Genomic DNA, 4,401 nt, shown 5'->3' on the forward strand with positions numbered 1-4,401 from the left:
TAACAGCAAAAATAAAACAACAAACTCCAGCAAACTCCAGATCTTTCCCAAACTAAAATGTTTCATAGGGGAAAAGAGCCCAGAAGTCAATTTCAGAAGGTGACAGCCCTGTGTTTCATGGTTAGATGTCAAAAGCACACTAAAACATCTATATTTGAGGCTGAATCTCTACTGTTCATGTCCAGGTTGCAGGCCTGATGGCTTGAGTGTGAGGATACAAGTTCATATTAGTCAAAGTCCCAGACTGTACTAGAGTCATATACACTTGGTGCAGTACCTTCTTTTGTGTACAATAGTATCACATCTTGGATTATCCCAGAAATCAACACTAAAATACACTGAAACTGTGGAGTGTATATGTTGGGATGGGTTGGGGGAAGGGATGATTTAGAAGTTGACATACAAATCTAAGACCTACCTTATGAATTCTTGACTTTTTCTGTGTATCTTGAAGAACCTTTGCCAGTTTGGTGAAGCCTATGGGACCCCAGAGGGGCAGCTTGGTGGTACAGCAGATAGAGTGCTAGGCCTGGTGTCATCTTCCTGAGTTCAAATCTGACTTCAGACACTTAATAGCTGTGTGACCCTGGGCAAGTCACTTAACCCTGTTTGCCTCAGTTTTCTCATCTACAAAATGAGCTAGAGAAGGAAATAGCAAGCCACTCCATATCTTCGCCAAGAAAACTCCAAATGGGGTCACAAAGAGTTGGGAATGACTGAAGTGACTCAACACAACAACATGGGACCCCTTCTCAAAATATCATGTTTGCTACCTACATTCATAATTGTAGAAAATGCTAAATTTCAGCTAGAGATTCGCGACAATAAAGGTATATTTTTTCCCACTGAAGTTCAATAACCTTCTTAAGTCTATCCATTGATCTCAGGTTAAGAACTCCTTACTGATAATGACTTTATTTAGAAAAGGGTTGAAAAATCAATGTATTTGAGTTGTATGATTTAAGTGGTAACAGAAAATAGACCACTTGGTAAAGGGTACAGTGAGAATATTCATATGTAAAATATGGATTCTAAACACTTACAAATCATCTAGCATTAATTATATATTTGCAATCTAGGAAGAATGAGAGGAATAATAACTTATATAAAATTTTCCTGCATTTATTCAGTCTTTTGTTCAGTACAAAGCACCTATCATGGTGCTTTGCACTTTCTACCTTTGTAACATCCCTCATATATGCCCCCTTCTCTCATCTGGCACTGCCATCACCCTGGTGTAGGCCCTCATCATCTCACACCTTGACTATTGCTATACCCTTCTGGTTGATCTCTTTGCCTCAAATCTCTCTCATTGCTAGTTTAGCTCCCAGTTAGTTATACAAATGTAACTCCACCCATGTGACACACTGCCCCAGCCCTGTTCAATAAATTCCAGTGGCTCCCTATTACCTCCAAGATCCAAAATAAAACCCTCCATTTGGATTGTAAAACCCCTCCTAACCTGTTTCCCTCCTACCTTTCCAGTCTTTTTAAACCTTACTCCCACCCACATAACCTATAATCCAGTGACACTGGCCTCTTTGCTGTTCCTCACACAAGATACTCCATCTCCCAATTCCAAGCATTTTCACTGGTTTTTCCCTATGTCTAGAGCAAACTTCCTCACCCTTGCCTCCATGCTTCCCTGGTTTCCTTTAAGTATCAGCTAAAACCTCACCTTCTATAAGAAGCCTTGTCCAGTCGTCCTTCATTTTAGGGCACTCCCCCTGAGATCATCTCCAGTTCATCTTCTTTATACATAGCTGTCTGCAAGTTGTTACCCCAAGTAGACTGTGAACTTCTTGAAAAGAAGAGACTATTTTTTGGCCTTTCTTTCTATCTCCAACACTTAGCCTGCTGTCTGTTGTACATGACAGGCACTTAGTAAGTGCTTGTTGATCTGACTTAACTTGTAGGTGCTTAATAAATATTCATTGAATGTTATTTAAAAAAGAAACATATGAAGAAAAATCTTGAATCAAATTACAATGCCCATCAAGAGGTTTTTGGCCAGCACTGAGTTATAGGATTTCATTTCTTTCTTTTCCTAAACAAATTCTACTTAGCTTGGACCCAACTCCTTGAGACCCTCTCCCAAATACTTAGGCTCATATGGATCATTTCCCAAATAATTTGTAAGCATCTTCCTTCTTCAAATTGCACTCTATCTACACCCAGCTCTTAAACTGTTCATGAGACTTTCACTCACCTAAAATCTGCTAAAGGCTGGTATTAAATTTTTATTTATTTTTAGGCTTTTTTGATTTCTTTTTCCCAATCTATTTGTTTTAGTAGTTGGGAGCTTATTTAACACAGATAAAAATGTGCAAATTATTTTACTCATTTTTTTCACTCAGTCTAGCATTTGGATCGGTAATCTTGAGGGCTAGCCGAGCTGCTCTCTCAACAATGACTTTCCGATTCTTGGAGGACACTTTGTGAGCAATCTCGGCACAGTAAAATTTGTTGCACATCAAAAGCACTTCTAGCTGTTTGACAATGTGTACCAAAAACTTCCTGAATCCACTCAGTAACATGTGTGTTGTCTTCTTATTGCTTCCACAACCAATACTGGGCATCAAGATCTGGCCCTTGAATTGTCTTCGCACCCTGTTGTCAGTGCCTCGTGGTTTACGCCAGTTTCCCTTGATCTTGGCATATCTGTCAGACTGGTGCTGAAGGAACTTCTTGATCCTCTTCTTGACAATTTTAGGCTTCATGAGAGGTCTGAGGGCAGGCGTGGAGCCAGTGGAGAGATAGCGGCCCCTCCATGGGAAGCGCCAACAGAGAGAGAGAGAGCCCAATCTATTTTAATATACAATTTTATTATAGTCCTCACTAATTGTTTCATTAAATAGATCTTATCTTACCAATCAGAATACATGCTCCTTGAATGCAAGGACCATGTCTATACTTTTTCTTGTCTTCCATCCACAATGACTTAAATAACGTAGGGACTCAATGAATACCTGTTGAATTGAATTGAGTTACTTAATGATTAGGAATAACTGCTCCTTTCTTTCTTTCTTTTTTTTTTGGAAAACACAATTTTAACACATTGTTGACCATGTACAAGTACCCTAGCATAAACCCATACTATTTGTGCAAAAATCTTGAGCCAAATGTTATTCCTTTATAAGCTCTCTTTTCAATCTCTTAATTCCTGGATCCCAGCTATTATTGCCATTAACTGAACTTTCCTGAGTTTGAATTGAGGGGATCCTCACCCCCCAGATACCCCACATTCAAGGTTTTTTAAGGCAAATGAGTAGTTTCTTTCCTATCAGTCTGTAAAGATGACAAACTTTGCTTACCCGTGGGGAAATTTTGGCTTGTTCAACCAGTCTTCTCTCGATTTACAGTCCCACTGCTAAGATGCTTTAACAACTTCTCTGCTCTTTTAATACTATGCTCTTTCTCCAAATGAACTGCAAAGTAGCTGAAAATTACTGCAGAACAAGAAGGCCAAAAAAAATTAAGTTATCAGTTATTTCCCAGAATGTGTGGTAGCTTCTGACACAAAAATTTTCTGGACCGAAAAATGAAGAGCTTCTGTCTGTTCTCAAATGTTAATTTATTGCAGTAGTGTCCTTTGTAGCTTTTAACTTGCCTGGCATTCCACAACACCACTATTAATGTCATCAATGACATCATGAGGATGCCTGCCATCATTGTTGCAGCCCACAGACTAGACTGTTCCAAGTAAAGAAATTTAATGGTTCCAGAGAGGTCTCTTGCCAAGGATCAGTGCCTCATCTGTCGAGTAATGTTGATAATCTCATCAAGACTGATGTTTCTACTGTGTTTAATATTTTTTGCTTCTTTCTGTCCCAAGGAGGTTCCTTTAGACTTGATGATCAAGCCTGAGGCAGGAGGCACAACCTCAATCTGGGCCTGTCTGTTCTGAATGGTCAGTTTCACTGTGATCCTTAGCCTTTTCCAGTCACCAGTTGCCTTGGCAATGTCATCACCAACCTTTTTGGGAGACAAACCCAAGGGACCAATTTTGGGGTCCAGAGCTGATGTGGCACTGACTTCATCACTAGTGCACCTTAAAAACATGGCTTTAATTTTAGTAGGGTCAAATTTGGGTGGCATGGTGGTAATAAAGATGAAGGCTCAGCCTGGACACTGCAGGGTGACTACCAGCGTCAGATGAACCCGGATTCAGGATGACCAAAAGAAGTTGCACCTTCACCACCATGAGCTAGGAGCCAAAAAACTGTTCTTTTCTAAGGCATCCAGAGGGTGCATGGTAATCTTACAAGTAGTGGTGCCTCAGGCCTCCCAGGACTCTAGCAATCCTAATAGGCATGATGCCTAGCTCCAAACAATCAAAAAAAAGAAATGACCAAACATAGAGAAGCAAGATATGGATCTGAACACAGCAGTTACTTGGTG

The 4,401-nt window shown here is 40.0% G+C and overlaps 2 pseudogenes; both read right to left on the minus strand.

Moving 5' to 3' along the window:
- Nucleotides 1–2,336: 2,336 nt before the first annotated feature.
- Nucleotides 2,337–2,884, minus strand: LOC114046850 (annotated as a pseudogene).
- Nucleotides 2,885–3,601: 717 nt separating this feature from the next.
- LOC114045073 lies at nucleotides 3,602–4,098 on the minus strand (annotated as a pseudogene).
- Between the last annotated feature and the right edge of the window lie 303 nt (nucleotides 4,099–4,401).

This window comes from Vombatus ursinus, unplaced genomic scaffold (assembly GCF_900497805.2).
Source record: "Vombatus ursinus unplaced genomic scaffold, bare-nosed wombat genome assembly UNPS02000577.1, whole genome shotgun sequence".
NCBI lineage: Eukaryota > Metazoa > Chordata > Mammalia > Diprotodontia > Vombatidae > Vombatus > Vombatus ursinus.